This window comes from Symsagittifera roscoffensis, chromosome 9 (assembly GCF_963678635.1).
Source record: "Symsagittifera roscoffensis chromosome 9, txSymRosc1.1, whole genome shotgun sequence".
Taxonomy (NCBI): Eukaryota; Metazoa; Xenacoelomorpha; order Acoela; family Convolutidae; genus Symsagittifera; species Symsagittifera roscoffensis.
Genome location: NC_087070.1, coordinates 32,545,723 through 32,567,047, shown reverse-complemented (window position 1 = coordinate 32,567,047; position 21,325 = coordinate 32,545,723). Strand labels below are relative to the sequence as shown.

Genomic DNA, 21,325 nt, shown 5'->3' with positions numbered 1-21,325 from the left:
GAATATCTGAAATTGATCCAGACGGTTGAATTATATCAGATTTTGGTAAAAAAATTTGAAACATTAGCCGAGCACATCGGCCCAGGGACTTCAATATGTTTTTTTCCTTGGCAGACATGGTTCGAGAAATGACTCCGTGGATAGATTTTCATGCTCATGTAACTTTGAAAGTCAGAGTTACCTCCGATCAAGCCCACATAACAACAAAAAAGACTTCCTAATCGAAAGGCATGTAGCAGTTTGTCATAAAAAGGTTTACAGTTTTACTATAGACATAGTTTGCTTTTTAGTCTCAACTGGCTTAAGGCGGCGTGGTTGTTAGTACTGCATAAGTAAAGTTTGTATTTTAAGTTTCAACTCAACAAAAATAAGCAATAAATCAAGAAGCTCCCGATCTTTATGGTTGTTGCTGTCATGGTAATTTTTACGCTTGAACTGACGCTCTAAAATGGAGCACTCTATTTCAGAAGTTTATACAATGATAAACTGAAAATTTTGCCCTTGATATCAAATTAACTTGATCTTGAAAACATATATTGGCTTTTTCAAAGCTAAGCGACGAGTTTAACGTGTACTTTATATCAAAAAAATCATTGTGACCCCCCCACCCCTGCTCTCATCTAAAAGAATTTACGCGAACTTTCAAACCAACAAACAAAAGAGCTCTCGAGAACCAATAAATGATACACAAGATTGGCAGTTTGAAGCAGAGGTTCTGGCTCCTGAAGAGGGAAGTTTTCAGTGGCAACAAACAAGCGGAATTGTACAAATAGATTACTACCCAGATTACAACTCCAGACAAACAACTTTTATCTTCAGTAACTTTACAACTAGAGGGTTAAAATTTGAACGCGAGACGCGATAATTTCAAGTTTCCGTTTTCAGATTTTACACTTACGCCGATAGTCAGCAAGCAAGCAGTCTAAACAGTTCGAAGACCAATCGGGCGATAAAACAAAGATCTTCAGTCCACACGACAAATGTGAAAGTTAATCACAATTAAATTGCTGTGTCAACCGAATGGAAACTTACCACAATCTTAGAGGTTCTTGCTTATAACAATACAATCATGTATCTATAGACAATTTGGTTCAATCGTCGACATGTTTTCCCCAATTTATTTTGATTCACCGTCATATTTTATTTTTGTACCTAGGAATAGCCTTTCTGGTGTCAATTGGTTGTGTATTTCATCAAAATGGCAAGAAAACGAACCATCGATATTTGTCGCATGCATCGTGATTGATTTCACTTCCTGCTTTTTAAATTAACTGCACACAGCTTCTAGCGACTCCAAAGGATCAAAGTACACAATTTATTTTTAAAATAAACAACAACAACACCTGCTAATTACTTGATAACATCTGATTTTAACAATGAAATAAATTATTAAAAACCGAACCTTCGGGGATTGGAATTCATTATTGAAAAGTGGTAAGTTTCTATTTTACTTGTATTCTTAATCAACTCCAAATATGTAACTTATGCATCAATTTTTCACTTTCAAGCCTGTTTTTTAGAAAACCCTCAAGCTTGTATCGGAAAATACCTTCAAAAAATTTTCTTTTTCCTTTGAAAATCAGTCTTTGCGTTTCTAAAATGCCCGATCTGTCAATTCTATAGTTGAATTTAGAATCAGGTGAATTACTCCAAACAAAATTGAGGATTTTTCTTCTCTGTTACGTTTTTAGTAATAACTGATCGATTTGTCTGAGAAATTACCATTATTCAGTCGGCTCTCCGCCAAAGAGTTGTTTGGGCACAGATACAACAGATCAGCTGCCAGCCAGACTAATCAGCACTTCACTAACTGTTCCGACTTTTGAAGAATATGACGGAGCCTTTGATCGCGGGCTGGTTTCCAGACAAATAAAAATTTTTGAACAAGCTATTTCTGGCGGAAATTTTTTTACAGTCTGAAATAAATTGATGCTCAAAGCTCCAAAATTTCAAATAAATTTCATCTTTGATCATTTTCCGCAAAATTGAATCGTTTCAATTTGAGATTAATTTGATGACTATACTACACGCTGATTTAACTTATCCGGACAAAACTCATAAAACATGAAACTTTATAAACATTTTTCTCAAATTGGGTTCATTTTAGATGGAAAAAGTGACGAAAAAACTTGCCTAACATATAGGCAAATGTTTAACAAAATAGCTTGATTTGCAACCTCGAAAACAAAAATTTACCCCAAAAAGGTAACTTTTTTTGCTTTTTTGGTCAAATTAAACTTATGGCGAAATCATAAAAAATAATTCAGACAGAACTATATCAAAGTGAGCATCTTTTGTGGCACAAAAAACACCTAAGAAAGATTTCCTTATCCAAAACATAATAAAAAGAATTTTTTTTCTGGTTAATAGCCAAAAAGTGTCATTTTTAGTATATAAAACATCAACTTTTTATGTGAAAGTTTTTGAAAATCTTGCGCCAATTTTTAAATCCTTCTTAAGTTTTGTTGAGCTACGTGAGAAGCTTAATCTGGTACAGTTTTGACAGAAGTTTGAGAAGTAATTTCGTGGATGAAAATTGAGCTCTAATTCAAATACATACAAAAATAAACTCAAAATCGTGTCCATGATAAAAAAAATTACTTTGACCATCAAAACGAAAACCCATAATAGTTGGCGAAAAAAATAGTTGGCGAACCCATACGAGATACTCAAAAATGGGAATAAGAACTTAAGAAAAAAAAATTTTGAGTGGCAAAAAACAAGTAAAAACCGAGATTACTACCCAGATTACAAATCCAAACCAATAAACTTTAACCAAATTTATCTCTGGCAACTCTAAAACTAGAATGTTAAAATTTGAAAACGAGACGCAATATTTTTAAGTTAATGTTTTCGGAATTTACACCAACAAAAGAGTCGCAATTAAAAAGTAATCACAACCGAAAGTGGTTCAGCTATTTGGAAACTAGCCAAATAATTTGAAAACTTTGCTCAAAAATGCAATCAGGTATCTTTAACAGCTTTGTTTCAATCGTTGTTTTACAAAACACCCAATTTAGTTGATAATTTTTCCTCTCATATTTCCCTTTGCATCTAAGAATAGACATCTAGTGTGAATTGGTTTTCAACTTCATCAAAATGACAAGAAAATAAATCATATATGTTTGTCGCATAACTCGAGGTTGATTTCTTTTCCTGCTTTTTAAAGTAACTGCATTTTTAACAACAAAATCACTTACTAAATTTTTGATAATTAATATCTTTTTTCAAAAGTATAAAATTTGTTGGAATTAAGCCTTCTATGACTTAATTTTTGAACGCAAATTGTTAAAAACTCATTTTCGTTTTAATCTTAGACAATTCTAAACGCTACATTTATGTTTTAGTTTTAAACCTGTGAGGCATGACATTAAATAAGTCTTGAGGCGCGTATTTATCATTGTCTCCAAAAAACGTTTTTTAGAAAAAGATTGGAGAATGTTCAACAGCTTATTGAAAATCAGTCTTTTGCAATGCCAAGTTGTCTTTTTTATCAAATTCGTTGCGCGATTTAGAATGAAGTGCAGATTTTTTAAACTAAAAAATTACCTTCAAGAGGCTGCTCTTCATCATAAATTTGTTATGGAACCAAAACATCAGATCAGCTGCCAGGCTACTCAGAGTTTTACCAAGTGTTTTTACTTTTGATGAAACTAACGGAATATTTGTGCTCCTTGCTGGTTTCCAGACAACATTCTACTTTTGAACTAAAATTTTTTAGCAGTGTTTTTTATACATTTTATAAGATATTGATGACCACACCGCAAAACTTCTATCATTTTTGCTAATTTTAATTGTTTGAATTTGTGATTACTTCGAAGCCTAGAGAGCTGAATTAACTTATCCAGACGAAAAGCATGCAGATTGAAACTTCAATTGCGTTTTGCTCAATTTGGGTTAATTTAATGCGGAAAAATATAAAATTAAACTTGATTGAAATTTTGGCAGATTTATTATATTGTAGCTTGTTTTTTTTTTGCAAAATTCTGAAACAAAGTTTATCTCTGAAAAGGATCATTTTCGACATTTATTGATCAATTAAATCTTGTGAGGAAACAATTGGTTCAATTTCTGACAAAACTTTATCAAACTGAGCGTCTTATTTTGAATTTTTTGAGCATCTTTTCCAAAAAAAAACCTCGCATGAATTAGTTTATAGTCAGTTAATCGCCAGAAATTGTCATCAATACTTTATAAAAACGATGATGTGTAGAAAACAAATAAAGTTTCGAACTAATTTTGGAGATTACGCCTTCCTAAAACTGTTGAAATACGTATAAGACTAACTTAGGTAAATCATTGTCAGGAATTGAACCAATACTTTAGTTATACTTTTTGATGACCAAAAAAGCCAGATATATATATTTTTAATTATTTGGTTAGTTTTGTAAAATCGAAGCTTTGCAAAATCAAAATAAATAAAATTGAGTCTGCTGAAAATATAAGCAAGCTTTATGGGTTTTAACTGGATAATTTAAATCAGCAATCTAAATTTCTATTTGGGTTAGTTCCGAGCTTTACTTGTCGTTCATTTGAGCGTCAGTGACAAATATGTCTCTACAAAATTAACTTAGGCAATTTGTTCTTATCACTTGTTTAATACATGTTTTCACTTGGTACTTTAAGTGGCCTGATAGAAGATGACATTAAAAATTAATTGAAAGCAAACAGATCGCATTTTTGACCAGTTTAATAAACCAAAAATTAATTCCCTGAGGTGTCAGGACAAAAGATATCATACCAAAAGCTCCCATGACAAAAGATACCATACCAAAAGATCCCTTGTATAAAAATCGCCCATACCATAAAATCCCATGCCAATTAAAAAGATCCCATGAATTATGAACAAAAATCATGATCAAAGTGTAAGCAGAAATAAATCTAGAGTAATGATACCTCAATTAGGTTCGCGCTATTGAAAAACAATGCAAATTTAAGATAACTTAATTTAAACTGGACTCATTTTTGGGATTAACATAGTGCCAACATGTGTTTAATTTAGTGTTAATATGGCATTGAATTAGAACAACTTAATTGAAAATGTATACACTCTGCATTCATTATCTCCCTCTTTAACTCATTGATAAGTCAAAAATGAATTCTTTTACTTGGGGAACCTCACAAAAAGGCCAAACTCTGATTATTCTTGATGGCTATGAATTTCAAAAGAAACGCGATACGAAGACAACGACACACTGGCGCTGCAGCAAATGGAGATCGTATAAATGCCCGAAAACTTTAATCACTTCTGGGAGCGAATCTCACAGAGCAACGAGCATAGTCATGAGCTCAACGCAGGACGCTCAGAAGCTCGGCAACTAGTTCAACAAATGAAGGAGACAGTTAGGAGTCAATTAAATCCAGTAAACAGCCAGATAATCGCAGCTAGTTTGCAATTGGTGCAGGACGAAAAAGCAACCCAACTGTCTTTGCCCTCCCGGTCGGCGCTAACGCGAACTTTAAACAGAAGTAAACAAACAACGTCCCTGCCCACTATTGCCACAGATGACCGCCATTTCGAAATATCCGATCGTTTTAAGCAATTTTGTCTTTTTGATAGCGGAAAACAAGATACGGAACGCATATTAATTTTTGGCGACCTTGAGAACCTCAATGCACTTAAATTGTACAACAAAACCTGGCTTGTAGACGGTACTTTCAAATTTTGCCCCAGTCAGTTTTACCAGCTGTACACTGTACACATCCAGATTGGCGGGTTTTATCCACCTTGCGTCTACGCTCTGCTTAGCAATAAGCGCTTATCAACCTATAACAAATTCCTAACCGCACTCAAATCGCTTATCGGTGACGTAACCCCGGAAAGAATTTTGATCGACTTTGAAATTGCGGCTCTGAGTGCTTTTACCTCTCATTACGAAACTGACATTAAGGGATGCTATTTTCACCTCTGTCAGAGCTTTATGCGAAAAATATCCGAATTGGGCCTTAAAAAGACGTACGAATCAAACAGCGAGCTAGTTTTAGCGCTGAATATGATTCCTGCGCTTAGTTTTGTTCCAGAGTCAAAAGTGGAAATCGGGTTCGACCTAGTCATTGAGGAAATATGCAGTGTGGCAACCAAACTGGATATTTCACAAAACAATCTCGAAAAATTAGACGAGCTCACTGCTTATTTCCAAAAAACGTACATTAGAGGGGATTTGATTGGTCGAAAAACACTTTTCCTATTTCTCTTTGGAACATTATCAAAATTCTGTGTGTGGTCTAGTCCGAACCACAAATGCAGTTGAAGGGTGGCATCTAGGTGTAACCGCTTTGTTTCAAGGCAGCCATCCTTCAATACATACGTTTCTCGAAAAAATTCAACTGGATTCCTACAATCAAAAGTTCAACATTTTGAAGGCATCCAGCGGCATTATCAACTTATCCCGGAAGAAGTACCGTGATCTGAATGAAAAAGTTCAACAGATAACAAGTTCATACACAGACTCTAACTTATTGTCTTATATCCGTTCACTTGCCCATTTAACTTATTAAATTTTGTTATAGTTGTTGCCTAATTTTTCCTAAATTTAAAATTGTTTGATCAACTTTTTTATAGACGTCTCCTTGAACCCTCCCGGAGAACGCCGAAACGCAATACTACGACTCGCATTCGAAAATGCTGTCTCTAGCAATTTGATCCCAGAGCAATTGCTCTTTTTTACGGGAGGCTAGGTTGGGGGTAGGGGCTTGACGGCCCTTTGAGTATTGCGCCTAGCGAAAAAAAGTTGATCAAATCTGAGAATTGATATTTTTTATCAAATAGAATGGCAAGTGATTCGTAATGAAAATGATTTCAAAGCTTTAGAATTTTGCGAAAACTCAATTTCAATTTTGTACCGACTTGAATTGTCTGGAAAATCAGGCCATTTTTAGCAAAGTTGGTTTTGATTAATTGGAAATCCTTTTCAAGTTCATTTATAGTCTAAGCTGTTTTGAAGTTTGAGTTTCATTTTAAAGGCCAAGTGATTAGCAAGGTCATTTATGTTCGAAATTTGTGCAGCAAAATTTTTGCCGTTTCTTTGATTTTAACCGACGCTTTGTTTTTGCTTTGATCGATTAACCGCTTTATTTTCAATTCTCAGGTTCTTTGTTATTTTATTATGGTATCTTATGTCGTGGGCGATTTTAGAACGAGGTATCTTTTGGAATGGTATCTTATTGACTGGGATCTTCTCGTTTGGGATCTTAAGGTAAGGGATCTTTTGTCATGTAACCTTCCCTGATTTTGAGGGGGAATGGAAGTTTTCAGTGTTTAACCCTGATACGAACAGCTTTAATCAATTTGGCTGTTGCTCGAAGACAATTTTTAATGAGGTTTAAGAGTTTGTCCAAGAGTACATATTTGTTCCGACCTTTGAGATTGGGGTGAACTTTGTCTTCTGGTGTGTTTTAGTTTTTGTCTAAATGGTTCCCACACAAAATCAAAATTAAAATTAAAAATCAGAATGTTTCGAGTGATATTTTATCCTCAAATTTTTTTCAGCCATGATTCCAAAAACTTTTTTTAGCTAAAAGAGAATCCTAAGAAAATTGATTGCGCTGTGTATAAATGTTTCAGCAAAACATGACAAATAGTTCTTCCGTTTAAATAAGATAGTTCGGTTTTTAAACATGTTTATTCAATTCAAAAATGAAAAATCAAATATTTCAAGATTGAAAAGATAATTTATGATGAATAATAAAATTTGATTGTTTCTAATTGAATTTGATAGACATTTTACTTGACTGAAAAATCATCAATTTCAACGGTTTTTCACAGCCTTAGTGTTCCCATCAATTTTACCGTGAGTATTGTCTGACTGATATGAGAACATTTATTAGAATAGCACAATAAACAAAAAGGCTTTTGTTATTTTTACCAGTAATTGTTTTTTATCTAATAAGTAGAAAAAAACACTATCGAATGAACGTTTTCAGATTAAATTGATGACCTGATTCAAATGCTCAGATGCGAGTCATACAATGATTCATTACTATGATCAAAAAACTTATCAATTCAATTGCCCGGATTGACAAAGCATGCCTATTATACAATTTCATAACATGGAAAAATGTTTATCAAACTTTTTCATACTATTTCATAGACCAAAAAAGGAATTTAAAAATGACAAGCTGTTTTTTCATACTATTATAAAAGCATTTTTTGCTTTATTTGGGAATTAAATAACAAGCTTTCAACACAAAGAAGTTAAGAAAATAGCAAATGCATTTTTTGTACTATAAAATTAAATAATAAGCATTTTTCAATAATATGAAATTGTATGATAAGCACTCCATAGAAAAGAATACAAAAAAAACTTTTTGTTCTGAAATTTTGTGCTTCTGAAATCCGAAACAACTGAATTACGGGAGGCTAGGTTGGGGGTAGGGGCTTGACGGCCCTTTGAGTATTGCGCCTAGCGAAAAAAAGTTGATCAAATCTGAGAATTGATATTTTTTATCAAATAGAATGGCAAGTGATTCGTAATGAAAATGATTTCAAAGCTTTAGAATTTTGCGAAAACTCAATTTCAATTTTGTACCGACTTGAATTGTCTGGAAAATCAGGCCATTTTTAGCAAAGTTGGTTTTGATTAATTGGAAATCCTTTTCAAGTTCATTTATAGTCTAAGCTGTTTTGAAGTTTGAGTTTCATTTTAAAGGCCAAGTGATTAGCAAGGTCATTTATGTTCGAAATTTGTGCAGCAAAATTTTTGCCGTTTCTTTGATTTTAACCGACGCTTTGTTTTTGCTTTGATCGATTAACCGCTTTATTTTCAATTCTCAGGTTCTTTGTTATTTTATTATGGTATCTTATGTCGTGGGCGATTTTAGAACGAGGTATCTTTTGGAATGGTATCTTATTGACTGGGATCTTCTCGTTTGGGATCTTAAGGTAAGGGATCTTTTGTCATGTAACCTTCCCTGATTTTGAGGGGGAATGGAAGTTTTCAGTGTTTAACCCTGATACGAACAGCTTTAATCAATTTGGCTGTTGCTCGAAGACAATTTTTAATGAGGTTTAAGAGTTTGTCCAAGAGTACATATTTGTTCCGACCTTTGAGATTGGGGTGAACTTTGTCTTCTGGTGTGTTTTAGTTTTTGTCTAAATGGTTCCCACACAAAATCAAAACTAAAATTAAAAATCAGAATGTTTCGAGTGATATTTTATCCTCAAATTTTTTTCAGCCATGATTCCAAAAACTTTTTTTAGCTAAAAGAGAATCCTAAGAAAATTGATTGCGCTGTGTATAAATGTTTCAGCAAAACATGACAAATAGTTCTTCCGTTTAAATAAGATAGTTCGGTTTTTAAACATGTTTATTCAATTCAAAAATGAAAAATCAAATATTTCAAGATTGAAAAGATAATTTATGATGAATAATAAAATTTGATTGTTTCTAATTGAATTTGATAGACATTTTACTTGACTGAAAAATCATCAATTTCAACGGTTTTTCACAGCCTTAGTGTTCCCATCAATTTTACCGTGAGTATTGTCTGACTGATATGAGAACATTTATTAGAATAGCACAATAAACAAAAAGGCTTTTGTTATTTTTACCACTAATTGTTTTTTATCTAATAAGTAGAAAAAAACACTATCGAATGAACGTTTTCAGATTAAATTGATGACCTGATTCAAATGCTCAGATGCGAGTCATACAATGATTCATTACTATGATCAAAAAACTTATCAATTCAATTGCCCGGATTGACAAAGCATGCCTATTATACAATTTCATAACATGGAAAAAATGTTTATCAAACTTTTTCATACTATTTCATAGACCAAAAAAGGAATTAAAAAATGACAAGCTGTTTTTTCATACTATTATAAAAGCATTTTTTGCTTTATTTGGGAATTAAATAACAAGCTTTCAACACAAAGAAGTTAAGAAAATAGCAAATGCATTTTTTGTACTATAAAACTAAATAATAAGCATTTTTCAATAATATGAAATTGTATGATAAGCACTCCATAGAAAAGAATACAAAAAAAGTTTTTTGTTCTGAAATTTTGTGCTTCTGAAATCCGAAACAACTGAATCAAGGTTTTTCTGTAATAAGAAAACCAATAGTGTAATTGACAATTACCTCGCAGATAAACCGCATTTGGTGATCTTAGCCATGTAAGTTAATGGTAACCTTTCAGACAGAACTAAATACCGAAAACGTAAAATTATATACAAAAAAAAAACCATTAAATTGTGTTGGTTGAGAAAAAAGGCTTTTTTTTTGTTTCAGGACTTCATGTTTAACTTAGCATAGAAAAACAAAAAAAAAAACTTACTTGCTCGTAATTTTTTTTGAATTTTTGGGGGTGAACAATTCGACTATAGTTACCTCAAAACGTATGATTATTTTATTTTCAAGTCACGTCTAATCCATTTTAATCAACTATTATTGATTAATATAGACACAAAAGTCAAATTTTACACGTAATAGTTTTTTTACACGTAAACCATTTAAAATAGTTTTCAAAAAAATGTATTTTGATCATAAAAGTTGTATGATAAGCTTTTTTTGATGGATTCTATATATGAAATTGTTTGATAGGTATTTTCTTTATGGATGTCAATCTGGATATAAGGCAACTACAACTATACAACTAGTTTTTACCGCATATTATAAAACTATATGGGTAGTTTTTTAGCCAAAGTATAAAATGCTACGAATTTTTCTTTTGTATGCATTTGTAGGATTTGCTTTTTTTCCGCACCGTTATGGTGGAGTTTTATGGATAAAAATTGATTAAAATTGAGCTTTTTGTCAGTATAAAACAAAAATAATCAATTTTAATCATTTTGAAATGTGCTATACGGTTATCATTTTATAAAGCATTGGTTGCAATGCAATTTTTTTATTAGCTTTTTTCATTTTTAGAGATCTAGTTATTAGAAAAAATGTCGAGGTACTCATTAGTTGTTTCCACTATCACAATAAAGCCTCGACAGCCTCAAAAAAGAATAGTAGAGACAGGTTTTTGAGTCGTGCGCAAATCAAAATATGCATCGAGCATGGTAAAAACATCAAAATTTGGTCTATCACAATCGTCCCGTGGTAAGACAAGCCAATTTATGAAATTTTAAGGCAAATTTTAATCTTTTTTAAATCTTTTTTTTGGAAAAAAACAGGGTATTCATAAGTTAAAAAAACTAATTTTAAGAAGTAGTACTATTATTAAAAACTGTCCCCACACCGAAAGTCCATGAATCATAATCAATTTTATTGTCAATTGATACTCAGAATCAATAAATTTTGAGTATCAAAAACTCGGAACCATTATCAAAATGCTGTGTGTGGTCTAGCCCGAACCACAAATGCAGTTGAAGGGTGGCATCCAGGTGTAACCGCTTTGTTTCAAGGCAGCCATCCTTCAATACATACGTTTCTCGAAAAAATTCAACTGGATTCCTACAATCAAAAGTTCAACATTTTGAAGGCATCCAGCGGCATTATCAACTTATCCCGGAAGAAGTACCGTGATCTGAATGAAAAAGTTCAACAGATAACAAGTTCATACACAGACTCTAACTTATTGTCTTATATCCGTTCACTTGCCCATTTAACTTATTAAATTTTGTTATAGTTTTTGCCTAATTTTTCCTAAATTTAAAATTGTTTGATCAACTTTTTTATAGACGTCTCCTTGCACCCTCCCGGAGAACGCCGAAACGCAATACTACGACTCGCATTCGAAAATGCTGTCTCTAGCAATTTGATCCCAGAGCAATTGCTCTTATTTACGGGAGGCTAGGTTAGGGGTAGGGGCTTGACGGCCCTTTGAGTATTGCGCCTAGCGAAAAAAAGTTGATCAAATCTGAGAATTGATATTTTTTATCAAATAGAATGGCAAGTGATTCGTAATGAAAATGATTTCAAAGCTTTAGAATTTTGCGAAAACTCAATTTCAATTTTGTACCGACATGAATTGTCTGGAAAATCAGGCCATTTTTAGCAAAGTTGGTTTTGATTAATTGGAAATCCTTTTCAAGTTCATTTATAGTCTAAGCTGTTTTGAAGTTTGAGTTTCATTTTAAAGGCCAAGTGATTAGCAAGGTCATTTATGTTCGAAATTTGTGCAGCAAAATTTTTGCCGTTTCTTTGATTTTAACCGACGCTTTGTTTTTGCTTTGATCGATTAACCGCTTTATTTTCAATTCTCAGGTTCTTTGTTATTTTATTATGGTATCTTATGTCGTGGGCGATTTTAGAACGAGGTATCTTTTGGAATGGTATCTTATTGACTGGGATCTTCTCGTTTGGGATCTTAAGGTAAGGGATCTTTTGTCATGTAACCTTCCCTGATTTTGAGGGGGAATGGAAGTTTTCAGTGTTTAACCCTGATACGAACAGCTTTAATCAATTTGGCTGTTGCTCGAAGACAATTTTTAATGAGGTTTAAGAGTTTGTCCAAGAGTACATATTTGTTCCGACCTTTGAGATTGGGGTGAACTTTGTCTTCTGGTGTGTTTTAGTTTTTGTCTAAATGGTTCCCACACAAAATCAAAATTAAAAGTAAAAATCAGAATGTTTCGAGTGATATTTTATCCTCAAATTTTTTTCAGCCATGATTCCAAAAACTTTTTTTAGCTAAAAGAGAATCCTAAGAAAATTGATTGCGCTGTGTATAAATTTTGATTTTGGTATTTTGTTTCAGCAAAACATGACAAATAGTTCTTCCGTTTAAATAAGATAGTTCGGTTTTTAAACATGTTTATTCAATTCAAAAATGAAAAATCAAATATTTCAAGATTGAAAAGATAATTTATGATGAATAATAAAATTTGATTGTTTCTAATTGAATTTGATAGACATTTTACTTGACTGAAAAATCATCAATTTCAACGGTTTTTCACAGCCTTAGTGTTCCCATCATTTTTATCGTGAGTATTGTCTGACTGATATGAGAACATTTATTAGAATAGCACAATAAACAAAAAGGTTTTTGTTATTTTTACCACTAATTGTTTTTTATCTAATAAGTAGAAAAAAACACTATCGAATGAACGTTTTCAGATTAAATTGATGACCTGATTCAAATGCTCAGATGCGAGTCATACAATGATTCATTTCTATGATCAAAAAACTTATCAATTCAATTGCCCGGATTGACAAAGCATGCCTATTATACAATTTCATAACATGGAAAAAATGTTTATCAAACTTTTTCATACTATTTCATAGACCAAAAAAGGAATTAAAAAATGACAAGCTGTTTTTTCATACTATTATAAAAGCATTTTTTGCTTTATTTGGGAATTAAATAACAAGCTTTCAACACAAAGAAGTTAAGAAAATAGCAAATGCATTTTTTGTACTATAAAACTAAATAATAAGCATTTTTCAATAATATGAAATTTTATGATAAGCACTCCATAGAAAAGAATACAAAAAAAACTTTTTGTTCTGAAATTTTGTGCTTCTGAAATCCGAAACAACTGAATCAAGGTTTTTCTGTAATAAGAAAACCAATAGTGTAATTGACAATTACCTCGCAGATAAACCGCATTTGGTGATCTTAGCCATGTAAGTTAATGGTAACCTTTCAGACAGAACTAAATACCGATAACGTAAAATTATATACAAAAAAAAACCATTAAATTGTGTTGGTTGAGAAAAAAGGTTTTTTTTTGTTTCAGGACTTCATGTTTAACTTAGCATAGAAAAACAAAAAAAAAACTTACTTGCTCGTGATTTTTTTTGAATTTTTGGGGGTGAACAATTCGACTATAGTTACCTCAAAACGTATGATTATTTTATTTTCAAGTCACGTCTAATCCATTTTAATCAACTATTATTGATTAATATAGACACAAAAGTCAAATTTTACACGTAATAGTTTTTTCTTAAACTGTATATGCGGCTGCAGAAGCAAATTTGCTTTCACGCAATCAAAACTGCCATTAATTTGTTTTGTTAGAGTTTTAAACCATTTAAAATAGTTTTCAAAAAAATGTATTTTGATCATAAAAGTTGGATGATAAGCTTTTTTTCATGGATTCTATATATGAAATTGTTTGATAGGTATTTTCTTTATGGATGTCAACCTGGATATAAGGCAACTACAACTATACAACTAGTTTTTCCCGCATATTATAAAACTAAATGGGTAGTTTTTTAGCCAAAGTATAAAATGCTACGAATTTTTCTTTTGTATGCATTTGTAGGATTTGCTTTTTTTTCCGCACCGTTATGGTGGAGTTTTATGGATAAAAATTGATTAAAATTGAGCTTTTTGTCAGTATAAAACAAAAATAATCAATTATAATCATTTTGAAATGTGCTATACGGTTATCATTTTATAAAGCATTGGTTGCAATGCAATTTTTTTATTAGCTTTTTTCATTTTTAGAGATCTAGTTATTAGAAAAAATGTCGAGGTACTCATTAGTTGTTTCCACTATCACAGTAAAGCCTCGACAGCCTCAAAAAAGAATAGTAGAGACAGGTTTTTGAGTCGTGCGCAAATCAAAATATGCATCGAGCATGGTAAAAACATCAAAATTTGGTCTATCACAATCGTCCCGTGGTAAGACAAGCCAATTTATGAAGTTTTAAGGCAAATTTTAATCTTTTTTAAATCTTTTTTTTGGAAAAAAACAGGGTATTCATAAGTTAAAAAAACTAATTTTAAGAAGTAGTACTATTATTAAAAACTGTCCCCACACCGAAAGTCCATGAATCATAATCAATTTTATTGTCAATTGATACTCAGAATCAATAATTTTTCAAAAAAAAATGACTATAGTCACTTCAAAACGTATGATTATTTTATTTTTAAGTCAATTCTATTCCATTTAAATCAACCATTTTGATTAATATGGACTTTTGTTCAGAAGTTTTTGATGAAACATAAAAAATTGTTTAAAAATTATCTCGTTTGCTGTTTAATTCAGTTACTATTTTTAGGTTTCATAGTTTTTCACGTTTCATTTTAGTTTTTTCTATTTTCAGGGGTGGGTCTAAGATTTTCTCGAGGGTGGCGGATTTTCAAAATTTTTTCAAGAATATACACGAACATTTGTTTTAGGTCGACCAAAATTGGTTTTGAGCACTACTAGAACACAATAAAGCCCCTATGATGGCCAAACTTCTATTCCGGAGGCAAAATTCAAAAAAAAAATAGTCCAAAAAGGCGTTTTTAAGCCTTTTTTGGAAGTTTTTGACCCACAAATAGCACTTTTCGGCCCGCGCGCCCATTCACAATTAGTGTTTTTTGGTGCCGAAGGTGCCTTTAGAAAAATTTTGGAGTTATTTAGCCTAAAGTGGACGTCATAAAATAATACCAAAGGGGGGACCCTTTGTTTGGGAGGGGGTCAGTTCCCTGAGAGGGGTGTCCGTCCCCCCTAAATAAATCCGCACCTGCTTTTAACCAGGGGCGGATTTAGGGAGGGGGTACTCAACCTCCTTCGGAAGGGGATTCAACCCCCTTCCGACCCAGACCCCCCCTCGAGAAAACCAGAGATCCGCGCCTGCTTTTAATACACATAAAAACGGTGGAGATTCAGTTTTTTTGCGCCATTTATAGAATTTTTATATCTAATCAGGAAAAGTACGAGTAACTGTTCAAAAAATATCAAAAAACAACTTGATGAAACAATCTTAGCACTCAACAAAAATAAAGAAACTTTTTTGAAGGAATTACAGCTTCAAATTACCTCATTTGAAAAACTCTTGTTCATGTTTTGGAGTTATCTTAAATCACAATGTTTCGAACTCCAATTTTTCGTTTGGCAGGAAGTTGATAAAACTCTGCGCTACCTGTACCTGCAGTTTGAATCTGTCACGAGATCTCAGTCAAATTGAAGATCTTAAGAAACATGGTACAAAATCATGTCTCGACCTAGTCTCGACACGTTGTTAAGAAAGTTTTCACAATACTAATAAGAAAAACGGGCTCTTTTCCAGTTACCCTTTCAAAATACAGAGTTTTTAAATGTTATTACGGCTAAACGCGTGATTTTACGCTGTAAAGTATGAAGAACAAATCTGCTCAGAATTGTTGATTTGTTCACCACGCCAAATTTCATTGCATTATGACAACGTTAAATAGACTTTTCAAAATTGAATTTGAAAGGGAGGGAACTGGAAAAGAGTCGAAAAACGTAGAAAAAGTGATAATAAATCATAAAAATTGCAATGAATGTTTTCGTTATGAGTTTTGTTAGGATGGGTATTGTTAGACGAGTAAGTTAGGAATTTTTCAGTGGATGGCAGTTTATCTTTTTAATTCATTTAGTTTAACTCAATCATTATTCGACTAAAATCCCCTCCTCACGTTCAATTCACGTCCAAAAATTCAAAAATGCCCGAATTGGGTCAAAAGGCGAGACGGTCGAAATAAAAGCAAAACTGGTCAAGACGGTCCAAGACGGAAACATAGAGTGAACTCCTTGTGGCGGGTAATTATGTCAAATTAAAAAATCGAAAACTTGGTACAAAAGAACACTCGCTGATCCAATTTTCTATGCATTGCACGTAAGCAGCATGAAACACGTGCTTCCCTTTTTTTTATAAACGAGCTTGGTTGACCGGATGTCTTTTGCTGATGCTTAGATGCTTTTATTGGAATGCGCTCTGTCTGTTTTGAATAAAAGCGCATCGTTCAAAGTAAAAGTTCAGAGAAAAATTAGCGGGCATTCCTAGTTAATATTTCAGCCATCGAGCGAAAGTTGATGAAGTAAATTCTTTTTAAGTCTCTATTTGTGAGTTCGTTAGTAAAGGTCCCTCCACAGAAAAACTCCCTATGGGAGGTTGTTTTGTTGTTATTTTATGACGACGAATTAAATTATTCGAAACTGAGGGTGAGAGAAAAAGAAGGACCCTCTGAATTCGAAAAACTGATCTGCAATTTCAAGAAAAAATGTACATTTAAAGCAGCATCAATATTATTAAAATTGCGTTTTGTTTTGTATTTTGCATATATATTGAAAAAATAAGTTTTTTTATTACCAGACAGGATGAAGGGTTTTCATGGTAATATGTGTTGTGTTAGCATTTTACTAACGGTTATTGCTAAATAAGAAAACTCATTTTTACAATTTTTCATGGAAGTTTTCTTGCTTATATAACAACTTTACCAATTTTAAGGTCATCATTCTTCGAGATAATCAAAAAGTGGAGAAACTAAAAAAAATCTAAGTATCATAAGTTAAAGGCAATTATTGTAGGGTTTTATCTATGATCGATTTTCGGCTAAGCAAAACACCGTCATAGGTTGAAAGGCACGTAAAAAATAAGCGCCAGTTCTTTGTTTTTATACTATTTGGGTTCCATAATGGTTTATTTTTTAGTCTAGATAATGATAACTTTATCCCATCTATATTTCACTACCCTTTCTGATATTGAATGCTTCCTGCATAATACTCCCCGTTATTTTTCATTTCTGTTATCATAGTTTTCAACGAGTTTCCAAATAAAAAAAAGTTGGCATCGATTGGGGTTTGAAATGGATTATCGCGGTTTGGACACGCATTGCAATTCGGAAAAGTCAGTTTTTTTCAAGCATATATTTTTACTGTACGGTGCTAATTCAACGATGATTGTTCGTTGACCCACCTATGAAACATGATAGCTGCAATCTTTAGTGATAAACCATTGATGAATCATGACTGAAATCTTTTTGTCAACTCAATATTTTTTAATGAATTATGACTAAAACATAGATGAAAGTCATACTTTTTCGTATACTGTTTTTCAAGCAAATTTAATAACTGAACTTTTATTGTATTTTTTGGTGCATTTTTTTCGCGTGAAGAAGTCTTTTTTTTTCTAGAAAAGTTTAGAGAAGCATAATTTTCAGTATTACGGATCCTTATACAATTTTCACTGAGGGGGCTGACGCATTCAGATAGAAAAAAACTTGGATGAACAATGTGAACCTATTCCTAACTGAAATAAAATTCTTAGCCATAGCAAAACTTATCTTAGCATTTTTAGCATTAAGTTTAACTTTCAATGAATAAAAATTTTTAATTTTGAGTTTTTATTTGATTTTTTTTCACTATCAATATTAGTTCGAAATATTATCCACAATCTGTTTCAAGCGCTTATAATCTAACAAATTATGATCTTTCATAATCATTTAATAATCGATTATATCCTCTCTCTTTGAAAACGAATCGTAATCAATTAAACTATATTTTAATCCACTATAATCGGTTATTACATTTTGTTATTCGATACAATTATGATTGATTCTTTTATCCCAACTTCTATTTTATTTGTCAAGCACATAAAATCCTTTCTAATCAATTATAGTCCCATTTTGCACGTCTTTGACTTTGTTTTTGAATTGTGTATGTTTTGTACTTTTCAAAGACGTTGATTTGCATATATATTGAAAAAATAAGTTTTTTTATTACCAGACAGGATGAAGGGTTTTCATGGTAATATGTGTTGTGTTGGCATTTTACTAACGGTTATTGCTAAATAAGAAAACTCATTTTTACAATTTTTCATGGAAGTTTTCTTGCTTATATAACAACTTTACCAATTTTAAGGTCATCATTCTTCGAGATAATCAAAAAGTGGAGAAACTAAAAAAAATCTAAGTATCATAAGTTAAAGGCAATTATTGTAGGGTTTTATCTATGATCGACTTTCGGCTAAGCAAAACACCGTCATAGGTTGAAAGGCACGTAAAAAATAAGCGCCAGTTCTTTGTTTTTATACTATTTGGGTTCCATAATGGTTTATTTTTTAGTCTAGATAATGATAACTTTATCCCATCTATATTTCACTACCCTTTCTGATATTGAATGCTTCCTGCATAATACTCCCCGTTATTTTTCATTTCTGTTATCATAGTTTTCAACGAGTTTCCAAATAAAAAAAAGTTGGCATCGATTGGGGTTTGAAATGGATTATCGCGGTTTGGACACGCATTGCAATTCGGAAAAGTCAGTTTTTTTCAAGCATATATTTTTACTGTACGGTGCTAATTCAACGATGATTGTTCGTTGACCCACCTATGAAACATGATAGCTGCAATCTTTAGTGATAAACCATTGATGAATCATGACTGAAATCTTTTTGTCAACTCAATATATTTTAATGAATTATGACTAAAACATAGATGAAAGTCATACTTTTTCGTATACTGTTTTTCAAGCAAATTTAATAACTGAACTTTTATTGTATTTTTTGGTGCATTTTTTTCGCGTGAAGAAGTCTTTTTTTTTCTAGAAAAGTTTAGAGAAGCATAATTTTCAGTATTACGGATCCTTATACAATTTTCACTGAGGGGGCTGACGCATTCAGATAGAAAAAAACTTGGATGAACAATGTGAACCTATTCCTAACTGAAATAAAATTCTTAGCCATAGCAAAACTTATCTTAGCATTTTTAGCATTAAGTTTAACTTTCAATGAATAAAAATTTTTAATTTTGAGTTTTTATTTGATTTTTTTTCACTATCAATATTAGTTCGAAATATTATCCACAATCTGTTTCAAGCGCTTATAATCTAACAAATTATGATCTTTCATAATCATTTAATAATCGATTATATCCTCTCTCTTTGAAAACGAATCATAATCAATTAAACTATATTTTAATCCACTATAATCGGTTATTACATTTTGTTATTCGATACAATTATGATTGATTCTTTTATCCCAACTTCTATTTTATTTGTCAAGCACATAAAATCCTTTCTAATCAATTATAGTCCCATTTTGCACGTCTTTGACTTTGTTTTTGAATTGTGTATGTTTTGTACTTTTCAAAGACGTTGATTTGTTGATATATGTGAAAAAAGGGGAAATTGATTTAGCAGATTCTAAGTCAACTCATATTTATAACGTTTTTATTTTTTGACTTCTTCTTGCTCAGAGTTGTTCTATGATGCGAATTTTTAGTTTTTGTAACCACCAAAATATTCGCACACTGTTTTAGTTTCGTGATTTATGAAGCATCGATGACATATCGCAGAAAAATCAATGGATTTTTTCTGATTTCATCGCTGATAGAAGTTATACTTCATAAGGCTGAATCATTAATGTTTCAACAATGAAACGTCAATGCTTTGAAATTTATCAATAACTGAAACAAAACTAACATAAGTTTTTCGGTCTGAAATATACCTTTTTTACGAAATCATGGGAATAATAAGGGTCAGTTTTTGATTGCAAGGTATTTTTTAACTTGAGATTCAAAAAACTCTAACTATAATTCAAGGAACCGATGGTCCGCCTTAATAGTTTTTTTTCTTATTTTTTCGGACAAGCTAGAAAAACTTTTTCTAGCTTGCTTACTTTCGCATACCATTCCAACAGCAATTACTGTGAAACTATCAACTCTTTCAAAGATGCTCAATACAAAGTATTTTGAGTAAATTTTGGTGGTAAAAAGATACATTGGCAGATAATACCAGCTTTCAAAGTGTGATACTAATGATACTAGTGACTGTGAAATCAGACCTTTTTGATTCCATTGAAAATCTATTTGATTTTAGCAGTTATTTGCGAAACTTTGTGCACTTTTTTATAATCAATTGAATTTATTTTTTGCTGCAATTTTATACGTTTCGTATTACCAAGTTTCCTCATTCAACAATAAGTTTTGCTTAAAAATTTTGAAAATGGCCAAGCAGACTAATTACGTCTGCATTACGAGGCCGAACTGCGCATTCTGTTAATTGTAACCGAAATCCGGAATTTGTCAAAATCAGATTTGTCGCGGAATTTCTTTGATACTCGGACTTACTTTTTCTTTTAGTTGTACGCGGAATCCACTGAAATTTTGTTAATGGATTCTACTTAACTTTTGAAACATATTTAAAGACTTGTCTCTGGAATCAAGGAACATACAGAAACAAAATTGTGCGCCCATCCAGTGCACAGTCTGGCCTCGTAATGTGACTTCTGTTATATTTTCAATCGAACCTACTCGGCTCAAAAATTATATCTGATTATCCCCACTGTCCGTAGGTTGGCTGAGTGAGTTTAGCTGTATCTCAAATCTTCTGCCGCATTTGTTACGCGGTAGATAAAGTTGGATGTTTTTTGCGTTTTTTTTTGCCAAATGGTTCCGATTGCCAATTTTAAGCCCTACCAGTAAAAAAAATTACATATGAAACATCTCCTTAGTTTTTGGGCTCAGAGCATTGAAAGATTTAAAGGGAAAATAAAAGCTTTTGTCAAAAAGGTTTTACTTAAAAATCGAAACTGGTATAAAACATAAACCATCCCGAGCAAAGTGTTTGTTTTTGTCATTTTCTTCAGCAAAACAAATCATTATCAAGCAATTTGAATGTTTTTTTTTCAAATAAATTTAAATATACACAGAAAACTCCAAAATTTTATAAAAATTTTGATTGCATTATGTTAC

The 21,325-nt window shown here is 31.9% G+C and overlaps 3 protein-coding genes across 3 annotated transcripts in view; 2 read left to right on the top strand and 1 right to left on the bottom strand.

Moving 5' to 3' along the window:
• Nucleotides 1-21,325, bottom strand: part of LOC134854648 (transmembrane protein 208-like) — a 412,118-nt gene that overhangs the window by 171,176 nt on the left and 219,617 nt on the right. The gene's annotated exons all lie outside the window — the stretch shown is intronic.
• LOC134854647 (uncharacterized) overlaps nucleotides 11,557-21,325 on the top strand; it is a 350,978-nt gene continuing 341,209 nt past the window's right edge. The window contains exon 1 of the mRNA XM_063870995.1: nucleotides 11,557-11,568. The gene's annotated coding sequence lies outside the window, so the exon portion shown is untranslated. The remainder of the gene's footprint in view (nucleotides 11,569-21,325) is intronic.
• The window catches only part of LOC134853982 (gamma-aminobutyric acid receptor subunit pi-like), a 57,661-nt gene continuing 55,054 nt past the window's right edge, over nucleotides 18,719-21,325 (top strand). Inside the window, exon 1 of the mRNA XM_063870017.1 lies at nucleotides 18,719-18,893. The gene's annotated coding sequence lies outside the window, so the exon portion shown is untranslated. The remainder of the gene's footprint in view (nucleotides 18,894-21,325) is intronic.